This window comes from Muscardinus avellanarius (assembly GCF_963383645.1).
Source record: "Muscardinus avellanarius genome assembly, chromosome: 13".
Lineage (NCBI taxonomy): Eukaryota > Metazoa > Chordata > Mammalia > Rodentia > Gliridae > Muscardinus > Muscardinus avellanarius.
The window spans coordinates 97,960,903-97,985,825 of record NC_137799.1 but is presented as its reverse complement, the minus strand read 5'-3'; the positions used below and the strand labels follow the sequence as shown (position 1 = coordinate 97,985,825).

The 24,923-nt window shown below is 53.8% G+C and overlaps 1 protein-coding gene across 2 annotated transcripts in view; it reads right to left on the bottom strand.

The window, feature by feature from the left end:
* The window catches only part of ROR2 (receptor tyrosine kinase like orphan receptor 2), a gene marked incomplete at both ends in the record, with an annotated part of 121,678 nt that overhangs the window by 28,999 nt on the left and 67,756 nt on the right, over window positions 1–24,923 (bottom strand). The window lies entirely within an intron of this gene.

Genomic DNA, 24,923 nt, shown 5'->3' with positions numbered 1-24,923 from the left:
CCGCCCTGCAGACCGAGCTTCCTGGCAATGAGGGATGAATCCAGATTTTTAGAGTTACCTAGGCAACTCACTCCCCTCCCACCCCCACCCCCACCCCCACTGGTAGCAGCCCAATAAGGACGGCACAGGTGCAGGGAACAGAAATCTGCTTGGGTTTGGTCATCCTCCCTCCCTCTCCCCCTTCCTTCCTTCCTTCCTTCCTTCCTTCCTTCCTTCCTTTCTTTATTTCTTTCTTTTACTGGGATTTCAACCCAGAGGTGTTCTACCTCCATGCTACACCCCTAGCCCTTTTTTAAATTTTGAAACAGGGTCTCATGGAGGCTGGCCTCAAACCTGCAATCCTTCTGTCTCAGCCTTGGGGGTTGCAGGATGCAGGCCAGGACGTCACTGGTACAGTGACAATCTAATCCCATCCCACAGAGGCCCGTGAGTGTGTCAGTGGGAGCGACCCCCCACATGCACCCCTGGACACCGACCAGATTTGGGTTGCTCTCGGTTGAAGATTTAGCTTCAAGTACACAAAGTGAAGTGGCCATTGTCCCTGAGTCCCAGGGGCAAGACGGGCGGGTGTGGCTGATGCCCCAGGAGGCTACCCGGCTGGTGCACAGGCTCCCTCCCTGTCCCAGCCACTCAGATGTACTTCCAGGCTTTCCCTAGGCCCTTGCTCTTGATATGGTTTGGCTGGCTGGGGTTAGAAATGATGGGGCGGGTGGGTAGCGGGGCTCCTGGGTGGGTATATGGCTTCCAAGCACGATGCACACACACAAATGAACACTACCACTTTAAATAGGAAGGAGACGCTCACACATGCAACAGCATGTAACATAACGATTCCTCTCCGATGGGATTGCCAGAGCTTCTGTCTAAAGAGGCCGATGTGGGCATCGGGATGGAAGAGGCATGGGAAGTCACTAATGGGGACAGGCTTGCTTCCTTCCTTTCTCTCTCTCTCTCTCTCTCTCTCTCTCTCTCTCTCTCTCTCTCTCTCTCTTTTTACAGACTGGGGATGGGACCCAGGGGGCATTCGACCTCCGAGCTACACCCCTCAGCCCTATTTTTTAGTCTTTATTTTGAAACAGGGTCTCACTGAGTTGCAGAGGGCCTCGCTAAGTAGCTGGGGCTGGCAGTGATCAGCCAAATGCTTGGATTACAAATATGTGCCACCGCGCCTGGCTTGGAGACAGGCTTTGGTAACATTCTGGGGATGGATGGTGGTAAGGCCGCATGGCAGCGTGAATACGGCTAACACCACTGATCTGTGCACTTAAACACTCCTAAAATGGCTGGCTTTATATGTGCTTACCTCGAGTTGAAAAAGCTATCAAAGACAGTTTATAATTCAGTATCAAGTGACTTTATTTGGCTAATAAATGAGAGCCAAGAATTGGGGGGTACATCCTGCAATCCCAGTACTTGGGGGGCCGAATCAGGAGGATCTCAGGGTTGCAACCAGCCTCAGCTCTTACCAAGGCCCTCCACAGTATCAAAAAATAAAATAAATTCAAAATCATCTCGTACCGTCCTCACCCTTCTTCTGGTGACACTGAGGCGGCGCAGGGCCTGTGTGGTGGGGAGGGAGGAGAATGGCGAAGGCGCTGATGGTCCTGCAGGGTCAGGCTACCCCCTGAAGGGCTCTGAGCCATTCTGTCTGGTGACCGGGGCCTCTACTAGGAGACTGCCGGGCAGGCAGTGCATACAGCACAGTCCCACTGACAGAGGACTGACTCGCATCCCTGGCGGGACAGCTCAAGAGCGTGTCACTGCCTCAAACACCACACAACTCAAGACGGAAGCTGCAGGGGGCTGGAACCTGTGAGCCTCTGTCTCAGCCTCCCAAGTACCGGGATCACCACCCCCTGGTTGTGTTTTGAAAGCTTCAAAGATTACAAATGCAGTCCTTATTTTTCGGGAGCAAAGCCTGAAGCGGTGCGTCCTAAGGGCCCGGGTCACCACACACCTTCAACATGTTACAGACATTTGACTCACAGGGGCGAACGCTTCATCCTTCAGCCCTTCCCCTCCTACAGAGATTTCAAAGCTTGTGCGATCTGGCATCCGCTCTGTGGACTACTCAGACTTTACCCATCTTCCTAAATGTGCAGGTACAACACTCTTGTTCAGATATTCAGAACAAATTTTACTTGGAGAAGCACATGATCCTGAAAGACAAAACCCAAATGCCAGAGCCCATGCCAGGTAGCAAAGCTTCTTCACAGAAACTCCAAGGATCGCCAGTGTCAGGGCGTAGGGCTCCATGTGCTAAGAATCAAAGGAGAATTTGGGCCACCTTGGTGCCACCTGCAAAGACTGTTCCCGGGGGAAGTGCCATGGGTCTCAACTGGAGCTGACCCAGAGCAGCTTGGAGCTTTTCCACACTGGCATCGGGATACCGGGGGTTATTTTTCTTCGGGGTGTGTATTTATTTGACTGTCTTATGATTTCCATGCCTCTTTTCTGTGTATGTGCGTCTATAGCCCGGTGTGTTTGACTTCATGCGGTCTCTACATCTAAACGGGGCTGAGTGGCGGCGTGCGGGGCCAGGTTAGCACTTCCAGTCCACGCCGGGGGCCCTCGGTTCCTTAGGAGTTCACCACTGCCTTGCACAGCTCATGCTCCTGTCTTGTTTTAATGATAGGACCACTAGTCCTTCTCCCACGACGCAGCACCTCTCCCCCTCAAACTGTTATAAAGATCAACTATATGGAGCTCTATTTTGGGGGAGGCAGATGTACTGGGGCTGAACCCAGGGGCATGCTACCCCTGGGCCACACCCCTAGCCCTTTGTGTTTCCTGTTTTAAACAGTCTAAGTTAGAGAAACTCTCAGCTGAGGTCTCTAACTCCCTAACTAAAGATGCTCCGGTCTCAACCTCCCAGATCCGGGGAGTGCAGGTATATAGGGCAGCTGGCATGCTGTAAAGCAAGGCCCATGTCCATGAGGGTTGGCTGGATATAACTCAACTGAAACGAAAGAGCTACAGAAAGACCGGGGGCCTTCTGTGCCTGTCGGAGGAGGCCCTAGAGAAAGGACCTGTCCATCTTAACCCTCAGACTTAGCAGTCTTCTAAAAAGGACACTAAGCCGGTGTAGTGGCCCACGCTGTAATCCAGTACTCAGAAGGCCAAGACAGGAGAATCATAGGTTCAAGGCCAGCCTCAGTAACTTAGTGAGACTCTGTCTTAAAATAAAAATAAATTTAAAAGGCTGGGAGTGTAGCTTTTTATTTTTTAAAAAAGGCTATTTATTTATTTATGGTAGTACTGGGGGTAGAACCCAGAGGCTTTCCACCTCCAGGCTATAGTCCCAGACCTATTTTATATTTTATTTGGAAACAAGGTCTCACTAAGTTGCTGAGAGCCTCACTCAGTAGCTGAGGCTGGCTTCAAACCTGTGCGATCCTCTTGGCTCAGCCTCCCAAGCGCGGGGATTACAAGTGTGCGCCGCCAAGTCCAGCTACTTTTATGTTTTAATTTGTGTGTGTGTGTGGGGGGGGGGGGTCCTGGAGATTGAACCTAAGGGCAAGCTACATCCCAGTCCTATTTTATCTTTTATTTGGAAATGGGGTCTTGCTGAACGCTGAGAGCTGAGGCTGGCTTCACACTTGTAATCCTCCTGTCCAGACTCTCAAGTACCGGGACTACAAGGCAAATGCCACCGTGCCCAGCTCCTAGCCCTTCTTATTTTGAACCAGCGTCTCACTAAGTTTCTAAAGGCCTTGCTAAATTGCTAAGGCTGACCTCAAACCTGGAATCCTCCTGTCTTAAGCCTTCTGGGTACTGGGATCATAGGCATGCACCACTGTACCTAGCTGGGCTCCACCTTTTATTTATTTATTATTTATTTTGTGGTACTGGGGGTGGAACCCAGGGGCATTCTACCTCCAAGCTACACCCCCAGCCCTATTTTTTGAAACAGGGTCTCACTGAGTTGCAAAGAGCCTCACTGAGTAGCTGAGGCTGTCAGGGAACCTCCATCCTCCTGTCTCTGCCTCCCGAGTGCCGGGATGACAAGCGTGTGTCTGGCCGCGCTTGTGTTTCTTTTAAACACGTTCTGTGGTTCGCACTTTTCATCCATGACTCTTCAGCTGCACCAGAGGCTCCTGCGGTGTGATCAGATGCCGTCTACGGCAGGGACACGTGGGAAACTTCAGAGCGATCTCCTCTGAATTAGGAGGGGCATCTGTTCTCCGAAGCTTGGCGTTCTTGCATTTGGTCATCCCCAAGAAAAGGCATAATTTCAAGGATGTGCAGGGAAGACGGAGGCCGGTGCTGGCTCTGACGAGAGACGCTCTGGAGGAAGCTCCAGACCTCACTAAGCTTTGGGCCACCCACGACCGGAAACGCCCAGCGCGTGCTCTGCAACTCCACAGACCCCAAAGATGCGCGATGCTGAAATGCACGGTTATGGGGCAAAAATTAGTAACTGGAATGGAGCAGAGGGTACAGTCCTAGAAGCTGAGTCCGCACGTCCAGGGACCAGGCCAGGCAGAGGGCGTCAGTCCGAAAGAGGCCGGATGATGTTTCTGGACATTCTCTTGTTATTAAAAGGTTATGCAGGCCGCGAGTGTTCCAATTGCCAGCTGGAGACCCAGACGGTATTCTTAGCGAGCTGCCAGTATCTACTTGGTAGTGGTCTTAACAGTTTGTAGTTTTAAAATTTTTTCATTATGTCTAACTTTGAGTTCAGCAAATGTCGGCCTCAGGTTCTATGTCTCTTAAAGGACCCGCGAAGCGCTGCTTTGAAATTATACAATAAAATTCAACAACTTGAAGATGGAGTAACCAGGGTCCCTTTCTGGTTTAACCCTGGCTTTGACCCCTATCTACAGCCAGCATATTAAAGCCCCAGTGAGGTTTGGGTGTGGTGCTGCACACAGTACTCAGGAGGCTGAGACAAGAGGGTCACAGGTTCGAGGCCAGCCTGGGGAACTTAGTGAGGTCTTTAGCAACCTACCAATCTGTTTCAAAAAATAAAAAATAAAAGCCAGGCATGGTGGCACACACTTGTAATCCCAGCATTTGGGAGGCCAAGACAGGAGGATCATGGTTACAGCCTCAGCTACTTAGTGAGGCCCTTTGCAACCGAGACTCTGTTTCAAAATAAAGAATAAAAAATAGGGCTGAGGGTGTAGCTCAGAGGTAGAATGCCCCTGGGTTCCATCCCCAATACGGCCAATAAATAAATAAAGTAAAACAGGACTGGGGGTGTAACACAGAGGTAGAATGGTCCTAGGCTAAGCTTCCAGAACCGAATGTAAATGAACAGAACACCCCCCGAAGAGTCCACGCACAACCAGCGCCCTGTAACGCTGCCTTCCAGAAGCTTCTCTGCCTTCTGCCCCTGACAGCGTCGGAGCTCTGCCCAGGAGCTTGCTGTCAGATGCTGACATCTGGCTGGGGTCCTGGGGCGCTGGGGTGGCTGGACACAGGTCTTTCATGGGTCTCCCCTCTTTTCCAACACCCCCTTGCAGGAGGCCTGCTCTGGCCTCAACCCCAGCAGACACGGCTGGGCGGGGAGCGGCCTCACAGTGACAGCGGGCGCTGGGCCGGCCCTTTCGGTTGGCTGCTTGTTTCTGCGTCCACACCAGCAGAGGAGGAGCCAAGAGGAACCCTACGAGCTGCCGGGCAGTGGGGCAGGCCGGTACCCCCAGTGCTGGGGACCACAGGTTCTAGGCCAACCGTGGCAACTCAGCGGGACCCTGCCTCAAGATAAACAGTATAAAGGCCTGGGGTGCGACTTAAAGACAGAATGCCCCTAAGTTCAATCCACACTACCAAAATTTTTTTTTAAAGGCTGGACATGGTGGCACACGCTTGTGATCCCAGTACTTGGGAGGCTGAGACAGGAGGATCACGGTTCACAGGCAGCCTCAGCTACTTAGTGAGGCCCTCTGCAACTCAGTGAGACCCTGTTTCAAAATAAAGAATAAAAAGTAGGACAGGGGGTGTAGCTTGGAGGTAGAATGCCCCTGGGTTCCATCCCCAGTACCACAAAAAAAAAAAAAAAAGAAAAGAAAAGAAAAGAAAAGAAAAAGAAAAAGAAAAAAGGAAAGAAAAAAGCAATGCTATAAATTTCCCTGTATCTTTTCCTTTGGTTCCATGGAAGACTTTTTTTGCATATCAGATATCCCCAAGGTCCCTTTTCACCTTGGAACTCTGGGAGGCGTTTTGGGGTGTGTTTGCTTGTTGGTGTGTTTTGGGGGGTGCTGGAGATTGAACCCAGGGGTTCAACCTACCTCTGAGCTCTACTCCAGCCCATTAAAAAAATTTTTTTTGAAACAAGGTCTTGCTAGGTTGCTGAGTCTCACTACACTGCCGAGGCTGTCTTCGAACCTGCCAATCCTCCGTTCTCAGCCAACCGAGGACTGTGATTACACACATGGGATGCCCCGCCTGGCTTCTAGACGGTTATTAATACATTAAAGGTGGAAGACGTTAAAAACAAAACAAAATTAAAAAATTAAAAGTTAAACAAAATGGGACTAGATGAAGCCTGTCCAAGGAAGCTTCTTCCATTGGAGACCCGGCCCTTGTCGGCAGAGGCAGCGTCCTCCTCACGGGGACTCCCACCGGGCAGGCTGGGGCACGGTTCTCTGGCAGCCACAACCTCAGAGTCCAGGACGCTGCGGGGTAAATGTCTGATCTCATCAAACAGAGCAGCAGTGATTTTTCTTTTTAATATAAGGTCTTCTTTATTAGTTTCCGAGACTGGGCGACTTAAACCACTGAAGTTAATTATCTCCCACTTCTGGAAGCTCCAAGCCCAGATCCAGGCAGCAGCCCATTGACTCAGAGGCTGCCAGGAACAGTCTACCCCGGCCCTCTGCTCGGCGGCCAGGTGGTTCTCCTCTCTTTCGGTCCCCCCCTCCACGTCGTCTTTCCCCTAGAAGTGTCTCTGCACCCAGGTTTCTCCTTCAAGGGCACTGGTTACATGGGGTCAGGGCCCACCCTAATGACCTCGCTTTCCCTTGAGTACCAGAGAAAACATTCTCTGTCCAAATTAGGTCACCTTCGGGGACGCGGAGCCTACTGGGACTCCAACATGTCTCTTTTGGGGGACAATTCAACCTGTAATAAGCACTGCTATTAACTTCAAAATGTCGTATGACTAATGAGGATTTGCAAGAGACGTTTGTGACGGCCGGGCACAGAATGGCAGCTCACGGCCTCTCGAGAAAGGAGCAAACGTGTTCTCCAAAGGAGTCCCAGAGTCCACAGGGCTGGACCGCCACGATGTCAGGGTGCCTGTCCACAGCCTGCCGGTGGCTCTGGCCCCCAGATTCCTTCCAATGCTACCCTCTTACTTTTGGAGGGAGGGGGTCCTGGGGATTGAACGCAGAAGCATTCTACCTCTGAGCTACAGCCCTCGCCCTTTTTATTTAGAAACAGGGTCTCACTACGTTGACTATGTCACTGAGGGTTCACTAAGTTGTTCAGGCTGGGCTCGAACCTGCAGTCTTCCTGCTCAGCCTCCCAGATACCGGGATTACAGGCGTGCACCATGCACGGGGTTAGAGGCCTGTTGATCAGATAGAAAAAGATCTAGAAAGGCGAGCGGGGCCGCCAGAGCAGGAAGCCTGCCCACTCTCCAGCACTGTCCTGTCCTCCTGTGAGCAGCTGAAATGAGGGACCTGTCTCCTGACGAGACAGTGGGGCCCAGCAGGACCCTGCAGTGAGCACCCCGCCTGCGCCGTCCCCGGAGCCGGGCTGAGGTCAGATGCGCATGCCCTCCTGCGTCCACCCACCACACTTGGTTTAAAAGCAGAGACGTGAGCCACCACATGTGTCTTTGGCTGGAGGTGGCCAGCGTTCTCCCTTGAACGAGATTTCTTGCTTTCCTGGGTAATCTCTGTGTCCCGGGCTGGCTGAGCGTCTTCCGCCATCGACCCCGCCAGCCCTGAGTCGCGGCCCCTCTCCCGCACTCTCCTCTCCAGTGCCCCCGGGGTCTCCCCTGCCAGCCCCGCGGCCCGTGCCCGCAGCTGGGCACCCAGCACCCAAGAAGGGCTCCACCCGCATCCCAGCCAGAGGCCCGCAGGGCGGCAGCCACACCCAGTGGGAAGGGTGTCCAGGGTGTCCTGGGTGTGCACAGGATGGTGAACTGCACGCGTCCACACTGGCGCTGTGTGTGCTGTCTGTGTGAATCGCACAAACGCAAAACCGCACACACTGAAAGCTCGGCAGACAATGCTGCCGCCCTGTGCTGACCCCTTCTCTCACACACGCCACACGCAGACATCACACATACCACACACCCCACGCAGACACACCCCACACACATACCACATACACACCACACACAGGCACATGCCACACACAGACACACACCACACACACCACACACATATACACTATACACACACATACCACACAGGCACACGTAGATATATGCTATATACATACACACCACCCACATGCACACACTAGACATATACAAACCACACGCGCACAGACACCCCACACACACAGCACTCTACCAGGCCAGAGTCCCGCCGTCTCTCTAAGAACACCCCTACTAAACATGGCACATGTCCTAAGCTGAACAGGAGGCGAAATGAGTACAAAGAAACTGAAAACTTGAAAACTCTGCCAGACACAGTTCACCCATAAAGAGAGCCAGTGGCGCCCGCCCTCTCTCTCTCTCTCTCTCTCTCTCTCTCTCTCTCTCTCTCTCTCTCTCTCTCTCTCTCTCACACACACACACACACACACACACACACACACACACACACACACGAGTGCATTTTGGTCAAGGACAGACACTAAATTCCAACAGAAAAGGTGCCAGAGAATCCACTTCTGGAACGGAGAATCCACTCCCTTCAACAACAAAGAAAGATACAGAGAAAACTCAAACCCACGATTTTATCCCTCAAAGGATTCATCAGCGCCACAGGACCCAGTGAGGAGTCACCATCCCAGAGGAGCAGATGCACGCTGGCGGGCGGGGTCAGGCTGCCCCCCCCCCCCCCCCCCGCGCCGAGAGATCTGAGGCTCTGGGAGCCGTGTTAAAGCCCTTGAGGTTTCGTCTCAACACGCGGCACCCTGGGAAATCTCTAGATCTGACTCAGAGCCCAGCTGGGCTGGGGCTGGGGGAGGGGCGGCCAGCTGGCAGATGCCCCCTGCCCAGCCATTACCAAACTAAAACCTGCCTCTGGCCATACCTCCCCAGCCACAACTCCAATAGACAGGAGGTTGGATTCTCCTGAGACTCAAGAGAGAGTCCTGAGACCCAGAGACCACAGGAACTTCTAGAGATCACAGTGCCCATGCCCAGGCAGCGAGAGGCTGTGCACAGGAGGAAGCCCTGTGCGAGCTGGGGGAGGAGGGGCACCCGTCGCTCCTGTCCAGGTGACCCAAGGCCGGCCCCGGGGTCAGGAAGCGGAGCCAGGAAGCAGCCCTGTCCAGGCAGATCCCCTGGCAAATGGCTCCAGACCTGGTGTGCGGGAGGAGCCAGGGAATCAGACAGACGATGGGCTAACCAGACAATGGCACCGTGGCCCCCAGGAACCCAGGCTTAAAAATAAAACAGACTTTAAGCCGGGCGTGGTGGTGCACACTTGTAATCCCAGTGCTTGGGAGGCTGAGAAAGGAGGACTGCTCAGGTTCGAAGCCAGCCTCCGCTACTTAGTGAGGCTCTCAGCAACTTAGTGAGACCCTGTTTCCAAATAAAAATATAAAATAGGCCTGGGAGTATAGCCCGGAGGTAGAAGGCCTCTGGGTTCTACCCCCAGTACCACCAAAAAAAAAAAAAAATCAAGAATAAAAAAAATATGGCTGGGGGTGTAGCTCGGAGGTAGGATGGCCCTGGGTTCCATGCCAAGTACCACCAAAAAAAAAGTATAGAAAATCATAATAACTTTATCTTCCCAAATAGAGAACAGCAATAAAACAAGCAAACACGTCAAATAGAAATTCTAAAAGTTGAAAGCACGACACCTGCAATCCTCTGATGGGCTCAACAATAGACCTGGGTGGGTGAAAGAAGGAATGGGTGAACTAGAAGACAGGTCGAGGGAGAGGGCCGGAAGGGATCCCCGCCTCACCTCCAGGCTGTGCTCCTCAGGGCACACGCGCTGGTGAGGAGGGGCCAAGGCAGACCCCAGCAGAGGGGCTCACTGAGGGCAGGCCCTGAGGGACGCACCCAGCTGGGCTGTTTATAGTCATGCGGGCTCCGCCAGAGGAAGATCTGTGCAGGGGCGTTAGGGAGGAAAGGAGCTGAGTCTCTACATCATTTGAACACACGTAGGCATTCTCTTTTCAATTGGAAAAATAAAAACCCCTGGTTAAATTGTGTATGTGTGTGGGGGGGTACTGGGGATGGAACCCAGGGCTTTCTACTTCCAAGCCTCACCCCAGTCCTCTAATTGTTTTTTATTCTTTATTTTCCTCCTGTCTCTGCCTCCCAAGTACTGGGTTTACAAGTGTGCAGCACCACACCTCGCTTAAATTTTTTTAACTAAAGAAGAAAAACAAGCCGGGTGTGGTGGTGGTGCACGCCTGTAATCCCAGCACACGGGAGGCTGAGACAGGGCTGCAGTCTCAAGGCCAGCCTCAGAAACTTCAGTGAGGTCCTCGGTAACTTAGACCCTGTTTCAAAATTAAAAATAAAATAGGGCTCAGAGATAGAACGGCATTGGGTTCAATACCTAGTATCAAAGGAAGAAGAGGAGGAGAAAAAGTAATTCGCCTTGGACAGCTTGCGATGAATGAGTTCTCTAGTTTTCTATGAGGCATGGAACCTGAATGGATTATAACTTAAAATATCTCCTGCAGTAAATGGGATGCGGCGGTGCTTAGCTCCCTGCGCGGCTCATCCGGGCTGCAGGCTCAGCTTCCCTGCCGCCTCCTGTACCGTCTTCACCCTTCTGGTACCTTCGAGAGGATGGCTGTCCAGTGACGTCATCCACACTTGTATTTTATGGTAACGGTGAAGCGGTTTTAACCACTGCTAGCTGTGGTTATCATAAAACGCATGCCATTTGCCCACCGCGAGTTATTTTTCTCTGAACCAATGTCTGTGTCACTTCTAAACGTCTCCTTTTAAAGGAAAGGAATTTACAGAAAGAATGAAATTAGCAGTCATCTCACCAGACACTCCGTGTTTGCCATCCCCCTACAAAGAAAAGCACTTTGGGGGCGGGCACAGTGGTGCATGGCTGTAATCCCAGTACTCCGGAGGCTGAGACAGGGAGAGCGCAGGTTCACAGGCAGCCTCAGCAACTTAGTTAAGAACTTGTTTAAAAATAAAAATTGATCCAGGCGTGGTGGCGCACGCTTGTAATCCCAGCACTTGGGAGGCTGAGACAGGAGGATCGCACAGGCTCAAAGCCAGCCTCAGCTACTTAGTGAGAGGTTCTCAGCAACTTAGTGAGACTCTGTTTCCAAATAAAGTATAAAATAGGCCTGTGAGTATATCCCGGAGGTAAAAAGGCCCTGGGTTCCACCCCCAGCACTACAAAAAAAAAAAAAAAAAAAAAAAAATATATATATATATATATATATATATATATAGAGAGAGAGAGAGAGAGAGAGAGAGAGAGAGAGAGAGAGAGAGAGAGTGAGTGAGTAGGGCTGGGGGTGTAGCTCAGAGGTAAAATGACCCTGGGTTCAATCCCCAGTACCACAAAAAAAAGAAGAAGAAGGAGGAGGAGGAGGAGGAGGAGGAGGAGGAGGAGGAGGAGGAGGAGGAGGAGGAGGAGAAAGAAAAGGCCATTTTCCAAAGCTTTGTTTTACCCGGCTCATCAACTCATACATCACGGCGGTTTCCAGTCTTTTCTTTGAGGTGTTTCTGTTCTCACAGTCAGGAGCCCTTAAAGGAATCCATCATGGCTCCCTGACGGGGTGGTGCCTGTCTGTGCCGGGCCACAGGGAGTCTCAGCTTGCTATTTGCAAGCTCTTCTGCCTTTACAACCAAATGGCTCCCGGGACCCCCACCCTGTATTATTATTACAAAAGAGCCCATGAGGTCTGCGGGGCGGCCCAGGGACCCCAGCACTCGGCCCAGGGACCCCAGCACCCGGCCCAGGCGCCAGCGAGTTGGCGGTTGACTCCCAGGCCAGGAGGTTCAGTAGACAGAACGCACAGGGCGGCCAGGCCTGAGCTTGGACCCGGTGCCTGCACAGGCTTCAGAGTGAGCTGCCTTCCTCAAAAGTGTCCATCTCCCCCTCGCCTCCCTCTCTCCCTCCAGCAACAGCTCCTCCTCCCCCTCCTCCCCCTCCTCCTCCTCCTCTCCCTCCTCCTCCTCCTCTCCCTCCTCCTCCTCCTCCACAACCTCCTCCTCCTCCACAACCTTCTCCTCCTCCCCCTCCTCCTCCTCCTCCTCTTCCTCCTCCTCCTCCTTCTCCTCCACCTCCTCCACTAACTTCTCCTCCTCCCCCTCCTCCTCCTCCACCTCCTCCTCCTCCACCTCCTCCTCCACCTCCTCCTCCACCTCCTCCCCCTCCCCCTCCTCCACAACCTTCTCCTCCTCCCCCTCCTCCTCCTCCTCCTCTACCTCCTCCTCTTCCTCCTCCACCTCCTCCACAACCTTCTCCTCCTCCACCTCCTCCTCCTCCACCTCCTCCTCCTCCTCCTCCACCTCCTCCTCCTCCACCACCACCTCCTCCTCCACAACCTCCTCCTCCTCCTCCACCACCACCTCCTCCTCCTCCTCCTCCTCCTCTCTTCCACCTCCTCCTCCACAACCTCCTCCTCCTCCTCCTCCACCTCCTCCTCCTCCACTTCTTCCACCTCCTCTTCCTCCACCTCCTCCTCTCTTCCACCTCCTCCTCCACCTCCATCTCCTCCTCCTCCACCTCCATCTCCTCCTCGACCTCCTCCTCCTCCTCCACTTCTTCCTCCTCCTCCTCCTCCTCCACCTCCTCCTCCTCCTCCACCTCCTCCACCTCCTCCACAACCTCCTCCTCCTCCTCCTCTCTTCCACCTCCTCCTCCACCTCCATCTCCTCCTCCACCTCCTCCTCCTCCACAACCTCCTCCACCTCCTCCTCCTCCTCCTCTCTTCCACCTCCTCCTCCACCTCCATCTCCTCCTCCTCCTCCTCCACCTCCATCTCCTCCTCCTCCTCCTCCTCCTCCACCTCCTCCTCCTCCTCCACCTCTTCCTCCTCCACAACCTCCTCCACCTCCTCCTCCTCCTCCTCCACCTCCTCCTCCATTGACGGTAGCAAACCTATCAGGAGGGTCACAGATCTGAGGCCTTAGCAATTTAGCAAGAGTCTCGGCAACCTAGCCAGACCCTGTTTCAAAATTAAAAATAAAATCAGGTCTGGAGATGTCACTCCAAGACATCTGCTCCTGGATTCAATTCTCAGTGCTACAGAAGAGAAGAGGAAGTCATCTTGCATCTGCCAAGACATGGCTCTCTAAGGCCGGCTGACTCGGGGCCTGGGAGCACGAGAGGGAGGCTGCCGGGAAGCACAGAGTGTTACCGCAGACAGGTTTGCTCAGAGAGCACACAGTCTTGGAGGCGGGATGCCGAGGGATTCTCAGCCATGTGGTGCTCACGGGACCTTGTGCTCTCCCTCCCCCCTTTTGTTTCTCCCCTCCCCCTTCCTCTCTCCCTCTAATTGTGTGTGTGTGTGTGTGTGTGTGTGTGTGTGTGTGTGTGTGTGTGTGTGTTAAGGGCATCTTCCTCTGAGATACACATTTTTTTTATTCTTTATTTTGAAACAGGGTCTTCACTCAGTAGCTGAGGCTGTCCGCAACCCGCGAAACTCCTGCCTCAGCCTCCCAAATGCTGGGATGACAAGCGGGAGAGTCCCTGCCTGCAGGTAGAGGAGGGTCAGGGAGCCCTCTTCTGTTTCTGGCTCCAATTCCCTTCCGCCTCCAGGGAGCGTTTCGCTTCTCCAACAGCAGTGTCTGCAGGTGCTTCCGACTGCCAGCTGGAGGGACCCTGAGCGTCCGTCTCCTGGGCGATGCGCGGCGCCCTCCCTAGGTGGACGCCCGCCAGGGCTGGTGTCCACAGGGCTGCTGCAAAGTGCTTGTCCACCTCGGGCGTCTCCTGCGAGGTCCTGTGCGTGGTGGATAAGCCTTAAGGGGGGGGGGGGGTAGTTCAGCGGTCAGCTCCTGATTCCAAATCTCCCCATGTGGGGACGGAAGCTGAGCCCAGAGTGCACTCTGCAAACCCTGATTCTACCGCAGAAGACACGATTCAGACTCCCTAAAAGCAAAACAAGATAAGGAGCCGGGGCGTGGGCCATGTGCCTGTGATCCCGCTGCTGGGGAGGCTGAGACAGGAGGATGACAGGTTCGAAGCCACCCTCACCAACTTAGGCCCTTGCAACTTAGTGAGACTATTTCAAATTGAATAAATAGGACTTGGGGGTGTATCTCAGAGATAGAATGCCCCTGGATTCAATCCCCAGTACACACGCGCACACACACACACACACACACACACACACACACACACGCGCGCACACACGCACACGCACACACACGGTTAGGAAAACTCAGTCCCTGGGTGGTTGTGGAAGTCCACGGCACTCCGACTTCCCCTGTTCCACTTTGGGGGTGCACACCTGTCATCCCACTACTTGGGAGGCCCCAGGCAGAGGGACCCCGACCAAGCACACAGCCTCAGCCTCCAGGCCTTCCCCAGCTGGCTTAATATTTAGTTACTGCCCACAGTAAAGTTCACCGCCATGTTTCCAAAGAGACTCGCTATTTATGCCAACACACCCCTGCTCCGTACACGTACGAGACGGAAGACGGCAAGGAGCCCTTAATGGGCCACAGCCCTGTCGAAATATTTACCAAAACAGATGCCAAGTCTGGCACCATGTAAAGTTGACAGGGAGAAGTGGTCTGAAAAACCTCCATCCTGGAGAGGAAAGTCGTGCCGAAATGAGAATATGGGGCGGCCGCAGCCAAGAGGGTCTCTGAGAACACTGCCGGTTTGGGCCTAGAAGGCCCCTGCAGAGGAAGGAGAATTTTACCCCTTCTCCCAGCTTTCATGTTCTTGAATACAAAAAACTGTAAGAGCAGGACATGGTGGTGCAAGCCTGTAATCCCAGTACTTGGGAGGCTGGGACAGGAGGATCACAGGTTCAAGGCCAGCTCAGCAATTTAGTGAGACCCTCAGCAACTCAGCAAAACCCAGTTTCAAAATAAAAAGGTTTCAAAACCTTTTTATTATTATTATTTCAAAATCAAAAGGGTTAGGGATATAGCTTGGAGGTAGAATGCTCCTGGGCTCAATCCCCAAAACCACTCATAACAACAAAAACAGAAATAACTCCCCGCCTGCAGGAATTTAGTTTCATAGTTATTTTTTCCCCCCGTGCTGGGCATGGAACCCAGGGCCTTGCACATTCTGGCAGGCGCTGGCCCCTGAGCCGCACCCAGACGCCGGGGAGTTTATACCGAGTCGCTTCCCCACCATGGCCGGGTGGCCCGTCCCTTTGGCCTCACTGGTTTCCGCAATTTACTCTTCTTTGCCTGACGCAGGACAGCAGTGCTCGGCTCTAACTTAGTCTCCACATTTCTCTTCCTGTGAAAGCTCCGTGTCTACGTAAAATCAACCAACTAGAAGGTGTCTGCTGTTCTCCGTGCATCTGTCTTTTGTCTGTTTCTTAGGCCTGAACGGAAACCCCAGGAGGCAGAGGGGGACTCAGGCCCCCTAGACGAGGAGCCAGGGTCTGGACCAAGTCGACCCAACACAACCCGTGCCCCGGGAGGGACGGGAGTCCGGGGTGCCCATGCAGCCCTCAGGGGCAAGTTCCCTGCCTGGCGGCTTTGAGCACCAACCGGCCAGGGGCCAGCAGAGGAGCCAGACGTGCTGACACACATCAACAGAACCAGCGCTTGGGGGCTGGGACCGGAGGGAGGGTCGCAGGTTCGAGGCCAGCCTCAGCGGGCGGTGGTGGGCGTCTGGCTGGATCTCAGCCTATCACCAGCACCGTCTGCACCACCAGGGGCAAACCGCACATCACCCTCAACTGTCATCCTCCCGGGGAGGTAAGCAATGGACCGACCGGTCCAGCCTCATGGCGAAGTGCCCACCCGCAGTAAGGACGCGTCCTGCGGCGTGCGCCAACACACCCGGCTATCACTAAGATTTCTTAAACAGAGTCTCACTAAATTGCTGAGGGCCTCACTAAGTGGCTGAGGCTGCCCTTGAACCTTCAATCCTCCTGTCTCAGCCTCCAAGTACTGGGATTACCGGTACCTCCCACTGCAACTGGCTTCGATATTTTGATGAATGTTTAGTATTTTAATGAATTAGAGAGTAGCTAAGGTGTATGGTAGGTAGGTTGTATGCAGCTACTATGCATACTTTAAATGTGGGATTTGGGTGCCCTGAGAGAGCCCAGGACAGACCCCGGTGGGTGCCAAGGGCGGCGGTAATGACCCATCTTCGGTCACTCAGCTACGGACACAGCAGCGTGGCACCATGTTTCCTGCACCCCTCTTGGCAAGCCATCACCCTCTCCCCACTTCCTCTAGAGAGGGAGAATGAGGGCAGGGGCAGCTTCCAAGAGGAGGTGTGGGCCTGCCTGCCGCAGGCCGCGGCTTCTAGTAACTGGGTAGACACTGGGCGCAAACCAGACGCTGCTTGGGGCCGCCGCCACCCTCAACTCGCGGATGGGGGCCACGCGTCCCTGGGGGTTTCTGGGGACCGATGGGCAGCAAGGGTGGACGAAAGGCCGTGGGCATCCTTGTACTGTGAGTGCAAAGGTGTGCGTGCCCACAGGCCCACAGCTCACACCCACAGCCCCAAGCTGAGACGTTCTGCGCAAGTTCACGAGAGCATCTGGCACCATCTCTGGCGGGCCTGGGTGGGACGGCGTCTCACAGTTCTGCTGTGTTTCGTGGTGAGAAGCAGACCCCACCTAAAGCAACCCTGCAAGAGGATTGCTAATGCAAGCAGGAGCAGCCGCCAGCAAACACCTTCTTAACGCGTTTCAAGCCCGGAGCACCCACTGGATTGACAGGTGCGGTTTTGCCCTCTGCGCGAGCGATGTTTTTCCAGGCGTTCCCTGCTTGTAATACACGACTGCTTAGTTTGACGTGCAGGGGCCCGGACATGCCAGCCCCCCACCCCCGGCACCCTCTGGCTCTGCGCTCCACGGGCTGCGGCAGCTCCCGCTGCGCCCTCTGCGGTTGCCTGGGTAGAGCCCAGGCAGGTGCGCGGCATCAGAGCCTCTCAAGCCAGCCTGAGGCGGGGACCCGCGGGCCCAGGTGCCCCACGGACAGAGGCCACCACGCACTCGCTGGACACACCGCCCGGAGCCTGGTCCGGGTCACTGGGTGGCCCTGGACAGGCAGATGGCCTGGCCTGTGCTTACGCCCTGGGAACATCCGGGGAGGCCCCGGGGCTAGCCAGTGAGTCTCCTGCCTGTAGCTGTCTGCTACACACACACACACACACACACACACGCACGCACGCACGCACGTGCGCGTGAGGGTGGTCTCCATGAGGCCTTGATGAGAACACCCACTTTCAGACAGGAAGGAATGTCCGTTCAAGCTGCCTGGGGGCAGATCAAGACGCCCACCCACCCCATCCAGGGCCCTCTCCAGGACTGTGATGGGGACAGTCAGGGCAGAGGCGCAAGTCAAGGCCCAGGCCGGCAGTCCAGCCCTTCAGCACGCATCCTGAGCACCGCCCCGCCTTCCTAGGCTGGCAGCTGCAGCCGAGGGGCCCTGCCCCGTTCCTAGGCTAAAGCCCACCACCCACTGCCTCAGAATGAGGCACTGTTTGGGCACAGGGCTTCAAGGAGGTCGTTTGCAAAACAATGGGTGGAACTGAAGACCCATGCTAAGGAGACCAGCCCTCTCGGGAAGTCAAGAGTCTTGGCAGTGTCTCCTGTAGAAGCTAGAGAGGAAATAGGAAACGAAGGGACGGCAGGCACAGGCGGGAAGAGATCAGCAGAATAGTGGAAGGGATGGGAGAGGGAGGCGAGGAGGCCCGGAGACGGAGGCCGGCTGCAGCAGGTCCTCCAAGGCCCCGCCGTCCCTCCTTCAGACAGCACAGATGCGATAAAGACGTCGGAAGTTTAGGAAAACCAGGCAAGGAGCACGCGCCAGCCAGCCCACTACCTGGAGGAGCGGAGACAGGAAGAACACGGGTTCATGGCCAGCCTCGGCAACTTGGCAAGACCCTTTTCCACAAAAATAAAGTTTAGGAAGGAAAGAAGAGAGAGCATACCAGGCCCCGGAAAAGAAATACGTGACGTGAGGCCAGGAGCGGTGGCGCACACCAGTAATCCCAGCAACAGGTGGCTAAAAGAGGAGGATCTCAGGTCACGGCCAGCCTCGGCAACTTAGTGAGACCCTGTCCCAACAGAAAACAGAAAATAGGGCTGGGGTGTAGCTCAGATGGAGCCCCTGGGTTCCATCCCTAGTACCAAAGGGTCGGGGACGGGGGATAGAAGAAAGGAATGCACGATGTACATCTCTCGCCCACGTGTGGCTTGGGTCCCCAACCCTCCGGAGAGCTGGCCGCTTCACGGGGTCCTTCCTCCTGCTCCCCCAGAAGGCGCCCCAAGGAGCGGGTTGACTAACGGTGTCTTTATTGCCTGTATCCTCCGAGGCTTTGCTGACCCTGGCAAAGGAATTGCGTGTTAAGGATCTTGACATGCAAAGCCATCAGCACACCCACGGCCCACCTCCTCCGCCAGCCTCTCCCGCGCCAGGTCTCCACCCCGGCCTGATCACCCGGGCAGCCTCCGCACCCACTGGGCTTCCTCAAGCCGATCTCAATCCGCTTCGCCTACTGAACCCCCTGCCCCATGCTCACGCCCCACCTTGAAAACCGCAACCAAAGCTTTCTTGGGGCTCCCCTGGCTCCTCTGCCTGCTGACAGGCCCTGCCCTCCCTGCGCGGCCCGGCACCCACAGCCTCCGCCTTGAGGGAGTGTAGAGGCATAAAATGCTCCTCCTCAAGACGGCCAGCGCCGTGTCTCTGGCTTAAAACGAATCCTGGGCGCACGTGTGGCCGGGGACGCCCCAGTGCTGAAGCACCTGCCTCACTCTCCCTCCGGTGGCCTGTCTTCCAGTCCACACCTCCTGACGCCTCATTCCTTCAAAAATTCAAATAATTCCTTTCAGGTCTGTGCAAGTCTGTTTGTGTGAAAACCCGGTCCTGACATCTCCCCACAGAGACCGACTTTCTTTCTTAGAGTGAGGGATGGGACTTGAACTCGGGAACATTCCGCACATCCTCAGCCCTTCTGTTATTTTTTTTTAATTTAATATGATACTGGGGATTGAACCCAGGGATATTCTACCTCCGAGCTACATCACCTAGCCCAGTCTTACTTTTTGTTTTGAAACAGGCTCTCGCTAGGTTCCTGGGAGCCTCACTACATTGCTGAGGCTGTCCTCAAACCTGTGATCCTCCTGTGTCGGCCTCCCGAGTACTGGGATGACAGGCGTGCACCACCATGCCCAGCTCATGTTGTTATTGTTGTTTTGAAACAGGGTCTCACTAAGCTGCTGAGGCTGGCTTTGAACCTGCGATCCTCCTGTCTCGGGCTCCCAGGCCCTGGGGTTACAGATGTGCGCCACTGCTCAGTAAACCCTGGCACTGGGCTAGGCCTTGAAGTGGGAGAGGATGTCAGAGGAGGCCTCAGAAAGGAATCCATGGGTTGGAGCTACTGTGAAAACCAGAGCTAATGTTATTCCCAAGCAGGACCAGCACCTGGGGGGGGGGGTCAAGCTTTCATCAGGACCCCTCAAATTGGCCTTGGACTGGAGCCAGGCCTGTATAAGCTGAACCCATGGTCAAGAGGATCCCAGAAATCCCTCCCGACCACCAACCACCCCAACTCTGTCCTTCTTTCTTCTTGTAAAGAAAAATAATTTTATATGTCATCAGAGAGTTCCCATCTTGGCTCAAAAGACGGAACCTTTGCCGGGCAAGGCGCCTGCCTGTGATCTTAGTACTTGGGAGGATGAGACAGGAGGACCACAAACTGGAGGACAGTGATTAAACAAGACACTCAGCAACTTAGTGACATCTTGTTTCAAAATAAGAAATAAAATAAAAAGAGTCGAGCCTGCTGCTCGGAGGAAGAATGCCCCTGGATCCAAATCCTGGTACCAAAAACAATGACAGAGAGAGAGAGAGAGAGAGAGAGAGAGAGAGAGGGAGAGGGAGAGGGAGAGGGAGAGGGAGAGGGAGAGGGAGAGGGGGAGGGAGAGGGAGAGGGAGAGGGAGAGGGAGAGGGAGAGAGAGAAAGTCTTTCCCCCAAAGAGAAAACAGGCTCCCTGGAACGCCAGCCCCATTTATTTCTGGCAAAAATAAATACTCTGGCAGGAAGTGCCCCCTCAAGATTAGTTCTCAGCATAGAGCAGAGCACGCTTGGCTTGCTGGCACACACCTGTGCCCAGGGAAGGCGGCGTCCAGGCTGGCATGGCCCGCACGCTTGCACCAGGGGACCTGCGAGCGACAGCTGGCGAGGCCTGGCTAACGTAAGCTTGCACTCTACAGCGCCCTTGCTTGTCCGTCTGTCCTGGAGGGCTCCTTCTGTGCGCCACGCTGGGTGTTTAAACGGTAACCACATTGGGTCTGTTACATCTGGGTCAGGCCAGGTTTGCCAGCTGGGGGATGCCAGCGAACCCACCGGGGAGGCTGGGACGTGAGAAAGGGTCTTTGTGAATCGTACACAGGTGCACACTGCGAGCGCACTCTCCAGATCCTCCAGGAGCAAGGGAATAGCAAAGAAAACCATCTCAGAAACCTACTCGCCTCAGCCAGCCACGAGGCTGCCTGGGCCACTCACCGTGAATTCAAGGCCCACCCTAGCCGCCTCCAAGGCCTTTCTGGCTCTCCACTGAGATAAGCCACAGGGACCAGAGTACTGGGGAAAGGTACCGTGGCGCACGCCCATCATCCCAGGACTTGAGAGGCTGAGCGAGGAGGATTGCAGGTTAGAGAACAGCCTCTGCAACTCAGCAAGACCCTGTCTCAAAATAAAAAGGGCTGGGGGTGTGGCTTAGTGGTAGAAACCCATCCTAGGCTCAACCCCTAGTACCATTAAAAAAAAAAAAAAAAAAAAGGAAGCCGGGCATGGTGGTGCACGACTGTAATCCCAGTAACTTGGGAAGTTGGGATAGGAGGATTACAGGTTCGCAGCCAGCCTCAGCTACTTAGTGAGGCCCTCCGCAACTTAGTGATATCCTGTTTCAAAATTAAAAAAAATAGGACTGGAGGTGTAGCTCAGAGGTCAAATGCCCCTGGGTTCCATCCCCAGTACTGCGAAAAGATGAGAAAGGAGGAGGGGGAGAGGAGGAGGAGCCCACAAACTTAAGAGCCCAAGGTTAGCTGCAGTTCCCCTGAGGCCTACAGACACCCTGGACGATTCAGATCAGAAGACATTCCCACCACGTGCACGTCCCTAGGAGAAAAGCGGCCAGGTTCTCGCCTTACGAGGATCTTCTGGGTGTGAGAACACAATTAGATCTTTCCTGTCCGAGAAATAGCTCGACTTAGGCTCCACTTCCCAAAGCTGCCCTCGTGTGCCCTTGCGTGTGCATATACTGATGTAAAGATACCTTTTCCTGGAAATTGTGAGTACCAACCCCTCTCCCCGCAACCCCTCCAGCCAGTGGCGCCCTCAGAACCAGTACAGCGTGTGATGGATGTGTGTACTGAACACACTCAGACTGTGTGTGTGTGTGTGTGTGTCCGTCTTCCCTAGGCAACACAGAATAATAAGTATATATCACTTATGTTGCACTAGGCATTATAAGTGTTCAATTAGTCTAAAGTCGCCTCCATACAGATTTTAAGCTTGGCCAAAAGGTTTCTTCCTGCCTCGTGAACTGCAACGTAACTTGATGAGTACACAGACCTTACAACCCTGCTGTCAGCAGAGGCAGAGGCTCAGCCTATCCCGAGGGGCCAGCTGTTCAAGCTGCAACCAATGGGGTGGTTGCTCTGCCTCATTTCCTGTTTCCCCGGCAGTCACTTCCTTTTCTCTGGCTATAAACACACCCTGCCCATGTGGTGGGCGAGGCATTCTGAATCATCTTGGGGCCTGGACCGCTGCCTGATTCAAGAATGGAAAGAAAGCCTGTTAAGGGGGCCCTGGGTGTGGCTCAGTGGTGGAGCGCTGGCCTGGTGCCTGGGTTTAATCCCCTGCCAAAAAAAAAAGCTGTAAAAGCAGATTTGTCGTAACTTTGTCTTTTAACATAAGTAATCTGAGATGATTAGACGTCTACACGAGAATGCGTGGAGGTTATGCAGAAACGCCATGCTGTTTTACACAAGGAACTGAGCATCGAGACGTTTAGCATACCGGGGAGGGTTCTGGAAACAAACCCCTTCAGACACGGAAGGACAACTTCACACACCCGCAGCGTGGCTGTCAAATCACACCCGAGCTCAGTTATGCACGTGTCCTCATACCCAGGCTGTGTAATTTAAAACACAAAATACAGAGATTGGAACTGAAACCCAGGCTCTCCTTGTCCCACTGGCTTACTTAACTAAACTCCCTGGGCACCCGGGCCCTCCTCAGCTATGGCTGCCCATTTTACGACACTCCTAGAAAGCAGCTGGCCAAATGATTGGACTAGCAGTGGCTCAGAGCGCGCCCCTCGGCACCTGCTCAGAAGACAGCGTGGAGGCTGACAACGGTTCTCGGGCAGCATCCGAAAACTCACGAAAATTCACGGCACTTAATTCTCCTAGATAGTTATGGAGGTCTGCTTACACAGGGCTTCAAGAGGAAGTTCCTGCTTCTATAGATTATGTTCAAGAAGGAAGTCCAATAATGTCGATTGCCCGTTTCCATAATCAGTGACCTGCCTCCCGTTTTCAAGACATCTATGGCTTCTACACGCCACGTCACAGACTCATGGCGTGTAAGCAATGGCTTTCCTCTGATGAGCACTTTGTACGGAGCCACAGAGCTTCCTCTCAGTGGCAAAGAAACCGCAGGCGTTCTCATTCATAATAAAGTTATCACATGGTTTGAAAAAATAAACTTTAAGGGCGATTACAATAACACGGGTCAAAAACAGTGCTAAAAAGAGAACATTAAACATTTCCAGGTAAAATGGGTGTCAGCAGATGGAGCTTGCTTTTGACAAGCTGTAGTGAAATTACAGGATTTCCATTAATCCTCAAATAAACAAGGTGAGTACTGTTATCTTAGAATTTGCCTTCTGGCGATCCAGGGGTATTCTTGATGAAGAATCTAACTGGTGCCTCTAAGAAATGGATGGTCCTCGGGTCATTTCCCTGCAGACAAAACTATTTATTTGATGGGATGCCAAATAAACCCGAAACGAGGCTTTGCAGAGGTGCTCAGGGCCCTTCCTCCTGGCTAGCACACCATCAGACCTCCTGGCAATACCCAGAAGTCGGGAAGTGGGTATGTTTCAAAACCCAACAACACAAAACCACCACCAGTTACCAGGAAGGAGCTGCCCTGGAATTTGCCTTAAAACCCACTGCGTGTGACCGTTTGAACAGTCTAAGTAGGCTCATGGTCACTCCCAAAGCAAGAGCGCTCCCATCGACGACTCCCCGGGAGCCTGGCACAGTGATGCACGCCCGTCAGACCAGTACTTGGAGGCCGCGACAGGAGGACCACAGGTTCAGGGACAGCCTCAGCAACTTGGCAAGACCCTGTTTCAAAATTTAAAAAATGAAAAGGGTCGGGGATGTAGCTCAGAAGTAAAATACCAGTGCCACCAAAAAAAAAAAAAAATTAAGTAAAAAGGCAAACACCAGCTGGGCATGTGGTGCACACTTGTAATTCTAGCATTTGGGAGGCTGAGACCGGAGGATCGCGGTTCGCAGCCAGCCTCAGCTACTTAGCGAGGCCCTCTGCAACTCAGTGAGACCCTGTTTCAAAATAAAGAATGAAAAAACAGGGCTGGGGGTGTAGCTCGGAGGTAGAATGCCCCTGGGTTCCATCCCCAGGACCTCAAAAAACACTCATTAGAACCCAGAGGAGGGGTTCCCTCGCTGGGCCAAGCCGTAAGGGTTGACCACCCCCAGCCTGACCCTTGTCCCCTGCAGTTTCCGCAGGCCCCAGGCACTGGTGACCAAGACCGCACACCCACCGAGGTCAGCGGCCATCTCACCAGAAGAGGCCCCATCTGGTATCCATGGCAACAGAAAGAAAGTCAAGGCTGGGTTTAACGATCATGATTAAGATTTACTTAAGGAGGAAAAGCAGAAGGAAAACAAAGGCCCAGCTAGTTGTTAACAGGAAGGGGGAGGAGAGAGCCTGAGAGGCCTTCCGCTCTTGTTTATAGCTCTTCCAGGCGATCTTAAAATTATCAGGTGGGGGAGAGGAACCCCAGCCCGCTCTGGCCCACGGGCAACTGATGAAGCGTCTCCTTTGCTCTCCAGCCGGAGTCACGTGAGCTCTCGCTTTCCCCAGCGCCGGGTTTATTTTTGTAGTTTCTGCCAAACTAAATCAATCCGGCCTGTGGCAGCCTCCGCCTTTGACTTCTTTCCAAGAACGTGGGGTGATATTTGTATAGGTTTCATATGCCTGGTGATCAAATCCCCTAATTACTCAGATCTGTGTCACAGACCTGCAAATTAGCGACTTCTGAGATGACAGATTCCCATTCTTTGATATGCGTGGCTAAACTTCTTTCATTCAAGGGAAACAGAAACACTCCACTTCGGCAACAGCACACCACGGCTCGGTCTGTATACAGAGATCTCTTGCAGTCTCCCCCACCCCGCCTCGCGGCACCAGGAATTAAATAGAAGGGCATCCTGCCTCTCAGCTACACTCCAGCCCTATTTTGGTTTTGGTTTTGAAAGAGAGTCTCGCTGGGTTGCTGAGGCTGGCCTCCAGCAGGCGATCCTTCTGTCTCAGCCTCCCGAGTACGGGATTAGAGGGGACCATCACCGCACTCAGCTTCTTGTTGTATCTTGAATGGGAACAAAATGTCACCCTCCCACCAAGCACCTTCTCGCCCCCATCCACAGCCGCTAATACCCACGG